The sequence below is a fragment of the Balaenoptera physalus genome (assembly GCF_965194825.1).
Source record: "Balaenoptera physalus genome assembly, chromosome: 12".
In the NCBI taxonomy this organism is placed as follows: Eukaryota; Metazoa; Chordata; class Mammalia; order Artiodactyla; family Balaenopteridae; genus Balaenoptera; species Balaenoptera physalus.
The window spans coordinates 3,321,047-3,333,822 of NC_138897.1; the positions used below are offsets into that span (position 1 = coordinate 3,321,047).

Sequence of the window (12,776 nt, forward strand, 5' to 3'; positions counted from 1 at the left end):
TTTTTTATCCATTCCATATACAATAGCTTACATCTGCTATCCCCAAGCTCCCACTCCATCCCCCCCAAACCCCCTCCCCCTTGGCAACCACAAGTCTGAGCTCCATGTCTGGGTCTCACTTATCTTGATATTTAAACTCATATGGATTCTGCCTTTGGGTTGCTTATTATTAGACAAAGTGGCTGGTTATTTTAGGGGGGGCATGCAACTCTGCAGATTAAAAATTCTGATTGACACAAGGCCAGGGAGAGGAGATAGACCCCGTGGCCAAGAGCCCTGAAAGAACATAGATTTTTGTGGGAAATGTTTGCTTCATTGACTACGATGAGGACAGCTGTTCACTTCAATAAGTGGTCAGATCTGCTATATTTAAATTTTTACTTCTGTAGTTGATTAGTTGCCTTCCTTAGAAAACCCTACACAAATCCCTACATAACGACATTTATTTCTATTGGAAAAGGAGTTGGCATTTCAAGCCCCAGACAACAAAATGGTTTATTCTGTAGGAATTTCAATTAAAAATACTTTTTTTTTCCATAGTGTAAAGCTGCAAGATATAAATATCACTGAATATTTAGAATAGATTCCAAGTAAAATCATCACACGAAATGAGCACGCTTATTTTTCCTAATTCTTCGTAACAAATGTCTTTTCAGCTCTTACCCTAACTCTCATTGTAACTCCTAACTCAAGACCTAAGGCTTCTCCTCACTCTCATTAACCCAGTGTTTTTCATGGCTTCTCTTCACTTTTTAACAAGGCACCAGCCACTCCAGGAGAGCTCCGTGTGGGATTGCAGCCTCTTTATCCTCTGCTGGGCACTAGATAGGGGTCTTTCATAATCAATAAAGGTCTGCAATAATGCAAATTGTGTTCTCTAATTATCAGATCAGTTATACCCAACTTGCGTGATGGCAGCTCATGCTATAAGAGCAAGGACTATATTCAAAGGCGTGAGCCTGACACTTGAGCATTTTTAACATTCCTAACATTTTAAACTTCACCCCAGAAACCTAATAAGTTTGAACTGTTGTCTTTTGTTGCAGCTGTAAATCTAGGGAAATCCTATGACCTTACACAGAAAATGAAATGCCCATTTACAACAGGAATGTAAACTTTAAATCACTTTAGTCTCTTCCTGGTAGAATTTAAGGCAGCCTATTCAGAGCACCCTTACCAAACCATATGGGTGGATGCTTCTGGAGATCTTTATTACACACATATCCATCCCTGGGGAGAAGGGACTGTTGACAACCAGCTTTAATTTATTTTTTAGGCATTGTTTGTTTCCGTAAGTAGTAGAAGCCTCTTTCTCCTTTCTCTTTACTTTTCCCGATTGACTTTTTCTTAACATCCTGATTTCAGGAACTTTTCTATTTTCTTCCAGAAATGGGCGTTGAGAACGCAACAGTTGCAACGTCTTTAGAGAAGAGCACCTGCAATCCTTCAGGCTTTCTTTATTATTCTCACTATTTATTATACCAAAATGTTTCAACTGAATATTAAGCCACGGAGATGATGTGAAAGAATCCTTTTCGTACTCTATCGTTAATACATTTTTTCCATTAAAGCGTACAAAACTATTAGGGCACCTGACGAAGCTATTTGAAAGGAGAATGTTTGAGTCTCTTGGGAAAAGATGATACATTATTTAAAACAATAATCTCCAGACTTCTTTAAAAATTCAGCGCCAATTCAGTGCAATGAAGATTTATTGAGTGCCTCCTTGGTAGATGCAGGGAGGATGCCAAAAAAGGGAAAAAGGTGTGAAAGAGTATGCGCCCTCAGGGAACGTGTTGGTGGGATATGAAACGCATGGACAACAGGGGAAGGGGGGCCTTTCAGCTGCTGTTTTAATGCCGAGCGTCAGCACTTGACATGGAACGTCCTCGTTTAAGCCTCGCGATCCTGTGTTGAAGCTGCAAGCATTAATCCCATCTTACAGATGGAAAATTGAACCCTGGGTGAAATGCCCGGTGCAAGAACCACAGAGGTAGTAAACAGTGGTGCTGTCCCCGCGCGTCTGAAGGGAACCCAGGCTGTGGGAACGGTGGTGGAGGTCCATGGCTACGTGAGCTCCGGCTGATCGATGCTGTAAACCAGGTTCTAAACCAGGTGTGGTTCTCCGCAGCCGGAAGCGTGGAGGGGAAGGGCCGCACAGTCATCTTATTAGACCCTAATTTCTCCGCCTCTGTCTGTTCACCAAAGCTAATAAGTAGTGTTTATTCATTGCTTTATTAGGAATCAGTCTTATGTGTTGCCTGTTGGCTGAGTGAAGTTACTGAAGCAGCGAAGGCTTGACATTCACAGCTCTTGTTCTTGACTCAGAGTGAAGTTGGCCTCCTCACTTGGCTGGTTTTAAAAGGGAGGGGTTTGCAGGGAAGGATGATGGAAACAGCAGCCGTGTTCCTCTCGTGTGAGTTTTCCTCAACATCCGTTATGTCCATTACAGTCCTTGGTAACCTTTTCAAGGAAGCCATGTTTTTAAGTAACAAGGTTATAGGGCACAGAGAAGAGGGAACAGGCCACACACTTCTGATTGTTTTGCCACACTGAGTGCGTGTGCCTTTAAATGTGGCTTAATCCAATTTACCTTTCTCTTATTATCCTTTTGTCAGTGAAATCTGTGTGGTTTGCATCTTCAATGGGCAGATGCACGTGCCAGTAACTGGGGGCTCACAGCTGGGACAGGACAACAAAACTGTTGAAGAAAGTGAGTCTGGAGTTGCCATCATCAGTTTATCCAAGATGTTTGGACGCCTCCGTCCAATTCAAGCAAAATGAGAGACCTGCAGACACTAGTTCTCAAATGCGGCGGCACGCTGGAGTCACCTGGAGGGCTTTAAAAAATGCAGAGGCCGCTCCCTGACTCAGACGCTCTGTTTTCGTGAGTCTTCTCAGACGATTCTAATGTGCAGTGGAGGTTGAGAATCCCAGGGTCCTGGCTTTAAGAAGCTTATCATTTTAATGCCCTTTATTTGAAAACTATCCAGTTTTATTTTTTGAAAACAGAAATGGTCATTTTAAGATAAATTTATTTATTTTATTTATTTATTATTTTTGGCTGAGTTGGGTCTTCGTTGCTGTGTGCGGGCTTTTCTCTAGTTGCGGCGAGCGGGGGCTACTCTTTGTTGTGGTGCGCGGGCTTCTCATTGCCGTGGCTTCTCTTGTTGCGGAGCACGGGCTCTAGGCGCGCGGGCTTCAGTAGTTGTGGCACGTGGGCTCAGTAGTTGTGGTTCGCGGGCTCTAGAGCACAGGCTCAGTAGTTGTGGCGCACGGGCTTAGTTGCTCTGTGGCATGTGGGATCTTCCCGGACCAGGGCTCGAACCCATGTCCCCTGCATTGGCAGGCGGATTCTTCACCACTGTGCCACCAGGGAAGCCCAGAAATGGTTATTTTTTTAATGTAGATGACTTCCATTCATATAAATAGCTCAGTGGATATCTGTAGGAGTGTTTATGCCATTGGTTTTAGGGCACTTGGGTAGATAAAACTTGGCAGAAGTAAACGAAACCAAGTTACATAAACATTTAAAAGTCCTTTCCATGTAATGCATGCATGCACAACGTAGAAACACTTACTGTACGAAGTCTTAACAGCTTTGTTCTTCGCCTGGGTACCCGGGAAGTTGTCTCCTGCCCGTGCTCCCCGCCCGAGGCGGTGCTGGGCCTGGGCTCCGTGTGTGAACGGGGAAGGGGTATCCGTTCACCTGTGCACAGGCAGCCCTGCTGCAAGAGGCCGGATCCGGCCCACGCGTCCCGGGCACCCTCTCGCGAGGTGCAGTGGCTCTGTGCTGGGTCACCTCAGCTGAGCGAGACTGATGTTCCCAGTGTTCCCTTTGGTGCCTGGTTCCAGGTGAGTGGGGACCACAGGAGGCACTCGTGGTCCCCACTGTTTGGGGGTGAAAGGGCGGCAGCCGCCGGTGCGACCAGCTGGCCCATCGCGCTCCTGCGGCAGCAACTGGGCCCGCGGTTCCTCAACCCCGAGGGGCTCCCCCTGTATCTCCTCTGACTGCTCGGCCGCTGGGAGCTCGGCCTGCAAGTTCTCTCCTGGGACTCTGGGCCCAGCAGAGAGACACGAGCTGTGTCAAGGGCAGCAGCTTGCACGATGGCCCAAGATCTTGGCCCTCCTACACATCCCTTGTTTTATAGGCATCCCCGTGGTCTGACTCTTTGATGGACGGGCCCCTGCCTACCTCCTGCATTTGCCTGCAGGTCACCCGTGGGAAGGGTGGGCTGCCCTTCTGTGATGTCCCGCAGTGGCCTGTGCAGACATCGGCGCCCCGTCGGTCTCAGTGGGCTCTACCTCCCCGTGACCCAGGCAGGGATGGTTTGTTGTTGCTGGTCTTTGGGTGTTTGTGCTTGTCGACAGTTGTGTTTTTCTTTTTCTTTCTTTCTTTTTTTTTTAGGGAAGGGGGTCCTTTTATCTCCAGTCTACGTAGAAGGTGACAGCTAATGAATGTTCATTAAATGGATGAAGGTATGTTTATTTTTTTAAGACTCAAGATTTGCTGTGATGGATTCTCACATTACGATAGTTCATTGTTTCAAATGGGAGTTTGCTCTGAGGTGCTTTATCTGCGCTCCACGGAAACACGTGGGGTGAGGGCTCTGGACTGCTTAATTGTCCTGTGAGTTCACCCGCTTGATGGTGGGCAGCGTCTTGAAGCAGGGTCTGCATCTTTTACCTGTGTGCTTTCTATCTGTGTGTTCCTTCTTCCTGTTTCTGGGCCATATTCGGCCCTTGACCAGGCTTTGCTGAATGAATTGCTATTTGTACTTGTCACCAAAGTCACAGGGCAGAGAGGAGCGAGGGAGGCCCCTGGGACGGTCGCTCAGCTCCGTAGCACTTTGGGGGTGAGCTGGCATTTTAACCCGCTCTCTGATGTCCATTGGCTCCTGAGGTCCGAGCTGCCATCCTCCCCCGACCTCAAAAATGACCTCCCTTTCCACTCCCCACGTAAACGGGATGAAGGAAATCAAATAAATACCCTCCAAGATTCCTCTCCTGCAACTGCTGACGCTTTCTTTGAAGCAGACACACAGACCGAGGCCAACTAGCTGGACAGATTTCGATCATTTTCTTTCCTCTTCTCAGGGTTACACCTCTGTTCAGTCGTGTCTGTTCTGTTTTAAAAGATGTTTAGTATGTGGGCCCTTGAGGGGAGCTCTTTGAAGTGGAAGCACCATATAAATCTAAGAAAAGAAAGAGAAAATGCAACTCCCATCCCCGTGCACCCCCAGCCGCTCCCCCGTCGTGAAAGAAGCCAAATCCGCAGTGGTTTCCCCTTTGATGGCACTCCAGACACAGCCTCCTCCCTCTGGTCTCACTGTGAACCCCATTAATTCAGCCGGTGCAAGTGTACATTGGAAAGATAGGAGCTCTTCTTCCAATTAAGATGCTGTGTTTTAGGGAGTTGTACCTTTTTTAGAGGCAGATTTACAGAAACAGAGGTAATAGAGGCAGCCCAGGTGCAGTCGGACGTATGGGTAAGGGATGGAGGTAAAGACTGTGACTTGAAAAACTCCTCAGGTACCCGCCAGCAGAGAGCTCATGTGCCATATAGTATACGTGTGCGTGCAGGTGAGTGCTGCGAGGGCCTGGCGAGGGCGTAGCTGGAATTGTCCTGCCCTGGAGCTTGTGTTTGGCTGTGAGGCTGTTGAATATGGAGCTCACTGACGTCCATCCCCAGCACACCTGGACACCAGCACACCTGGAAACCCAGCACATATGGACACGAGCACACTTGGACATGAAAAGGGTTTACAATTCTTCTTGGACCATGAGTAAATATATATAAATATAAATATATATATATATATGCACACACACACATACATAAGTATTTATGAGTAAATGTCATGTATATAATATTGATAAATACAGATCTTCCTCAACTTACAATGGGGTTACATCCCAATAAATCCCCCATAAGTTGAAAATGTCATAAATCAAACATGCACTTAATGTACCTAACCTTCCAAACATCACAGCTTAGCCCAGTCTACCTTAAATGTGCTCAGAACACTTATTAGCCTACTGTTGGGCAAAATCATCTAACACAAAGCCTATTTTATAATGAAGCATTGACTCTCTCATGTCATTTATTGAATACTGTGCTGAAAGTCAAAAACAGAACGGTGGTGTGGGCACAGAACGGCGGTCAGTGTGCTGGCTGTTCACCCTCGTGGTCGCGGGGCCGCTGGGGAGCTGTCACTCGCTGCCCTGCTCAGCGTCACGAGAGGGGATCTGACCACAGAGCACGAGCCCAGGAAAAGATCCAAATTCAAAGTTAGAAGTATGGTTTCTACTGAATGAGTATTGCGTTCACACCATCGTAAAGTCAAAACATCATAAGTTGAACCATCCTAAGTAGGGGACTGTATATATATGTATTTGTATTATATATTTATTAAATATATATTTATACCACTTAGATATTGTATAAATATATATATTTATAGTATGTTGTGAAGAGAGAAGATAGTAAAAAAATCCATGAAAAGGAAGTGGGTAGCATTATTTAATTTTTAAAGTAAGCATGGACATTTAGCTAGTTGGACCCATGAGGATTCTTCTGCAGGAAACCATACAGTCATGATTCCCGGTAAATTAACTCCTTTTCCTTAGAGGCACGCAGTGTGGGTTTAACAGTTTGTCCTGACGCCCCGAGTAATTAGATGCTGAGATCAGGGGCCCATTCCTCACCCAGTTCCTAAACTTGCAGAGGCTTTCCCAGGATTTGGTAACTCCTATTGGGTAAATCACTCCTGTTCATCTTTATTCCATAGTGGAGCTTTGACACTTTGTTCTCAAGGCTTCTCTGTCAAAATGCATCTGGTTTCAGATAAAAATACTGCACTTCTTTGGTTTACTCGGTGATTCTGCTCTTATGGAAGGGTTCTCCGTTCACGAGAGAACATTTGCCACCCTACATCAGTGGCAAGGTCCTATCTCAGTGCCTAGTGTGTGAATAGGGCCTCTGCCCTAGTCCCGAGACCCTGGACCTGGAGATGGTACGTGGCCAGCATCCCAACATGGCATGCTGGCTGCTAGACTACCAGGGACAGGTCTGGTCCTGTGAGGACACGAACCCAGCAGATACAGAGATGCTAGTTGAAGGAGACAATGCTACTGCCATGTAATGAAGTAAGTTTCTTATAAAGGAGAGCATTTGTATCCTATGGGGCCCATATGCACATATGGGGTGAGATTCTAAACACCTGGTAGTCAGCCTGGTAGAGACTGGACGGTAGGCGTCTTGAATGACTTGTAAACTGCTGGTGTGGTCCCACGGGGCTTAAGGTCCAAATATGCCCCATCATGATGTACCACTGGGATATCAACAGTCCTGCAAAGTTGCTTTAGAATGCAGAAGAGGAAACAAAGTTTATTTATGGTTTGCATGAAGCATTTAATAGAAACTCCGTTTTGTTCAAAAAATAAAAATGTCCAAATCAAATTGCTTAAAAATGTAAACCCACTTTCTATTTTAACAAACAATAGATGTTCTTTAGATAAGCTTAAGAGAACACAGAATCATAAAAATTTACCTTCCCTATTTTAATCCTTACGACACAGAGTAGGGCAACAGATCACTCGCACTCACTCAGCACTCACTGAGGTACAGAGCAGCAAGAAAAGTGCGTCGTTCAGAATGTAATTTTTAAATGGGGGAAAATCTGTAGAGCTGGGTTTCTTTTGAATTATTCTAGTTTTCTTATAACATTTAAGCCAAGCCCAATATGATTCTACACTCGTAGGTAAAACTAATCAGGAGATGATATATTAGGTTTTTGAAATATTTGTAGGTTGTCTTGACATTTAGTTAACATTGCTTGCTAGCCAGGGAGACTGCAGATGTTGAGACTTTTTAAGGAGGTTTCGTAGGAGGCCTTTCCTCCAAAAGGCATAATTATTTATCTCTATTTTCCTTTAAGGAAAATTCAACCTCCCTCCTGTACTTTAAGATTCCAGGAGCAGATCTCAATGTTGTGCTTTGGGTGTGACGTGACCTTTGTAATAAAAGCACCCCTGAGTTGTGAGGTTAAAAGTGGTCCTTAGCCAATGTCCTGTGTGCAGGAGATACTTTTTTTGGTGTGTCCTATGCAACTTTCTCTATTCTTGGAACAAAAGGCAGATAGCCAAAGAAGAATGATGAGTGATTTTCACGCAAAGAACAATACATCAAGAATATCTAAATTCATTTAACAATTACAAGGAATATTCTTGGCCACGTCAATTTAAGATATGCTGGCAAGCGGGAAATGATTTCCGGTTTCTCTATGTCATTTCTGATATTTCTTCAGTAGCTAGGAAAAAAAAGAGAGAGAGAATTTTGGATTTCTGTTAAATTGACCCATAATAATTTTTTTATGGCTTTTTGTGTTTGAATAGTTGGCAAGGGTCATATAAAGATCAGGAACTTTAACTCAAGAAATGTCCTGTCTTCTCTAGGGAAGTAAATAAGTAGCGAAGGAAAGGATAAAAAATGAATAATCAAATTCCAATAGTCAATACAGGGCAAAATGTTGTCTAATGATTAATTAATTATGATGAGAAATTGCCATTTATTATAAAACCATTTTGTGGTAGAAAATTTGCTTTTATTGAAGCAGATGATCTGCTATAGGATGAGAATAGCAGCTGTGGTTGGTATTTGTATTTGGGTGTAGAATGAACAGAGGTCCTTTATTGGCATGAATTTTCTCCTTCATGACAACTTCCTTGTAAAGGAGAAAAAGAGCCCCTCTGATTTTGGACTCTAAATATCGGTGGTTTAATTTTGAAATCTCATGCTCTGATGGTTAATATGATTATCATCATGGATGAGTTTGTTTGGGCTGCTGTAACAAGAAGGTACAACCAACTGGGGAGCTCAAACAACAAATATTTATTTTCTCACAGTCCTGGAGGCTAGCAGGCGGAGGTTGAGGTGCTGGCAGGGTTGGTTTCTCCTGATTCTCTCTCCCTGGCTTGCAGACAGCCGGCTTCTCCCTGGTCCTCAGGTGGTCTTCGCTCTGTATGTATCTCTGTCCTAATCCCCCCTTATTATAAGGCGACCAGTTATATTGGATTAGGGCCCACCCTAATGACCTTATTTTAACTTAATTACCTCTTTGAAGAGCCTATTTCCAAATAAGGTCATATTCTGAGGTCCTGGGGGTTAGAACTTCAACATATGTGTTTTGGGGGGGACAAAATTCAGCCCATAAGACATTGCAAACCATCAGAAAGTAAGACCTGTAGTAGAACTCCAGTGTCGTGGACGATTTTATTTCATGCTGTTCCCCTCCACAGTACTAAAAAGGAATTGGATGTTTGTATCCCAAACCTATTAAAAATATTCCATTCCATAGGAAAAAGGGTATGAATTCCGGTGTTCATTTTCAATAAGAGAAAGAGAGTCAGGGCGGTTTCCTTGTCTGAGAGGAGAGGAGAAGCACAAGGTCAGTGCAGGACAGAGTGTGTGTACACTGGCTTCCTTGCTTGTTTGTTCATGTGTTTGTTTCTCAAGCACTGGCTGCCTGCCTGCTCCAAGCCAGGCACCATGCTGAAGGCAAGGGAGACAGCACAAGACAAGACCCACTCTCTGTCCAGTGGGCTGATGACTAAGATGCAAGATGTTAACATGTAAAGAATGAAGGGTATTCGCTCATTAGGCGAGAATCCGTTACCCACCGACTGTGTGTCAAGCCTCTGGCTGGTGCTTGCGGTGTATCCATGAATGAAAAGGATAAAGACTCCTGTGGCACAAGGGCACCTTGATTCTAGGGAAGGGACACAATTGGTGGATAGTAGATGCAAGAATTAAGTATACAGGGTGTGTCAGAAAGTGTTAAGCCTTTGGAGGAAAGAGGTAGAGCAGGGTGAGGTGTGCTGGATGGGGGACCCGGCATTGCTAATGGGGTGGGCACGGAGGTCTCTGAGTCATAAAGGAAGGAAGAGAGGAAGGCGGTGCCCATGTGAACGCCGGGCTGGGGACAGAGAAAGGCTGGGGAGGGCATCCCAGGCAGCAGGAACAACCAGTGCCAAGGCGCTAAGGGCATGTAGCTGGTGTGTTCAACAAAGACCCTGAAGAGCCCCGTGTGGAGGAGGCTCAGGCAGTGAGGCGAGCACAACGGAAGAGGGGCCAGAGGACATCGTGAGTCCATATCACGTAGGGTCTTGTTGGCCATGGAAGGGTTTTGGTGTTTTTCCTGAGTCAGATCAGAGCAGAGCAGAGGTAAGGTGTGACTTAAGTATTTAATGTCCCTTTACCTACTGTGCTGTGTTTAGATTCGCAAGGGGGCAAGGGAGCAAGAGAGAGACCAGGGAGAAGGCAACTGCATTAATGCAGGAGAGAAGTTGTTGCCGGTGAATTTAAGGTTCTTTCTTCGTCGCGAAAGAATTGCGAGATGAAGTGATATGTAAGAATCAGATTTATTTAGAGAGAAACACACCCCACAGACAGAGTGCAGGCCACCTCGGAAGGCGAGAGGCAAGAGGCCTCAAAATATGGGGTGGTTAATTTTTATGGGCTGGGTAATGTCATAGGCTAATGAGTGGGAGGATTATTCCAACTATTTTGGGGAAGGGGTGGGGATTTCTAGGAATTGGGCCACCGCCCCCTTTTTGGCCTTTTATGGTTGGCCTCAGAACTGTCATGGCGCTGGTGGGTGCATCATTTAGATGCTGATGTATCCCAATGAGCGTATAATGAGGCTCAGTGTCTACTGGAAGTGGAATCTTCTGCCATCTTGGACCCAGTTGGTTCTCACTAGTTTTCGTCGTGTACTATGACTGTCATTCTTTTAAAGGTTGTTCCCTGCCCCCTTCCCTCCTGTTTCAAAGTGATGGCTGGGGTGTCCTGGGTGTTGCTTGTGGAGTTTGTCAGAAGTGGCTGGAGAGCCTTTGAAGACAGAGTGAACCAGATTTGCTGATGCATTGGGGAAAGGGTGGGAAAAAGAGGAGTCCAAGATGAGGCCCCAGATTTCCCGAGCAACTCCAATAATTGAATTTCTTTCACCTTTGATAGGAGGGGTCTGTGTGGATAATCGATCAGATGGTCAGATGCTATGGCGAGTAGGTAATGGGGTAAATCAGTCTAAAATTAAGGGGAGAGGTCAGGCTAGAGATATAGATTTGGGAGTCGTGGGCGTTTCAATGGCATTTCAAGCTGTGAGATGAGGACCGATGGCCCAGGGTGTAGTGTGGACGTGAGGGGACCAAGCTCAGGGATCCAGCGAATTTCAATATTAGGAATTCCAGGAGACACGGGGGAATCGGCCGAGGAGCCAGCAGAGGAGGGCCGACGAGAAGAGGGAAATCCAGCAGCTTTGGGAAGCAGATGCCGAGTGGAGAAGGCCAACTAATGAGGATTGAGAGGCCGGGCCGCCCACCGCTGCTCACCGGTCAGGAGGCGTGTGGGCTGAGTCAGACCATGCGCTTCCTCAGGCTGCAGTGGTCCTCGCAGCAGTTTTGCTGGTTGGTGAGACACAAGCTTGATTGGAGCGATGGAAAGAGAGGATGGGAGAAGAAGAAGTGGAGATGCCACTTAGAGGCGACGCCGTCAATGCTCAGATTAGAAACCCGCCCCCGCCCTGCCCCGGTGAATGCCCGCTGCTAAAGGGGGCCTTTGGTCCCAGCCCTAAAGGACAGGTAGCGGGATCCTAGGTAGGCAGACAGGGAGAAAGGGGCGTGCTGCGTGGGGCAGACAGCCTACGTGGGGACCTGGGCTGTCTGTTTCGGGCGGTGGAGGGAGGGTGGGAGCCGGGGAGGAATATTGAGCATTGTGTCCTCTGCAGAGGACCTTGACGTTTGTGCCTCAGTGTCTTTTCTGCCCCTGGAGCCCTCACCGCACAGAGCTCCGACGTCGACTCCCACATTTCCCCTCTTGGAATTTTCTAGAGGATGGATGCATCATTGCCATTAAATTAAGGAGGTGAAGAGCTCACTGCTGAGGCCGCTGGGACCCGAGCTGCATAGGGCTTTGGAATTGCTCGCCGACATCCTGAACTGAGTTCCCAGAGGCAAAGGAACACGGTGAAAGTACAGGCTGGTGAATCACCTGCCTCCCTGGGGTGCATGCGGGGTGCTGCATGTGCCACTGTGGCCCCAACACAACCAGGACATGGAAGACACAGACAGTTAGGGGAGGTCGGATCAGAGAGCAAACCTCACGCTGCAGGCCGTTTCACAGAATCATCCCCCATGGGGCTGTCACAGATGTCAAGGAGAGGGTCCCCTCCAGGGGAGGAAGCATTAGGAAAAAAAACTCACTGGAAACAGTGTCAACAGCCTGACAGGTGCGTGCCAGGCTAACTACAGGACAGGCTCTGCCACGGAGATGCCTTGTTCTCGGTGACAAAGCCCTTGATTGTGATTGCCTGCAGAAGGGCCCCGAGGTAGGGCCAGGCACATCCAAGGGGTTTCTTCAGTGTTACGGCCCCTCCTCAGACGGAGCCCTTGCTTTGTGCTTGTCTCCCATGGAGCGGGCTCGCTCGCCAATTTTTAGATTCTCAAATTCCCTGTGAAAGAAGTTATTTTTGTCAGGTAAGGAATTGTCAGCTGGCCTTGAAGTCAGACCCACCATTGTCAGTCGCCTTGACCTGCCCTTGCCAGGAAATGCTACAAAAAGTCACAATTGGAGAATGACAAGAGATTCTAGCTCCGAAGCCTGCTTGTCTTAGAAGAAAGCCGTTTGGTCGTGATTTTCAATTAAAAAGTTTTATTGGATATACTTTGCCCTCCTTCGCCTAGTTGAAAACTTCACCGTGTGGGTAAAACTCAAAGTA

General features: G+C 46.5%; 1 long non-coding RNA gene across 1 annotated transcript in view; it reads left to right on the forward strand.

The window, feature by feature from the left end:
* The window catches only part of LOC309639750, a 188,957-nt gene that overhangs the window by 20,776 nt on the left and 155,405 nt on the right, over positions 1-12,776 (forward strand). The window contains exon 3 of the long non-coding RNA XR_014251835.1: positions 4,409-4,479. This is a non-coding gene — a long non-coding RNA (uncharacterized lncRNA). The remainder of the gene's footprint in view (positions 1-4,408; positions 4,480-12,776) is intronic.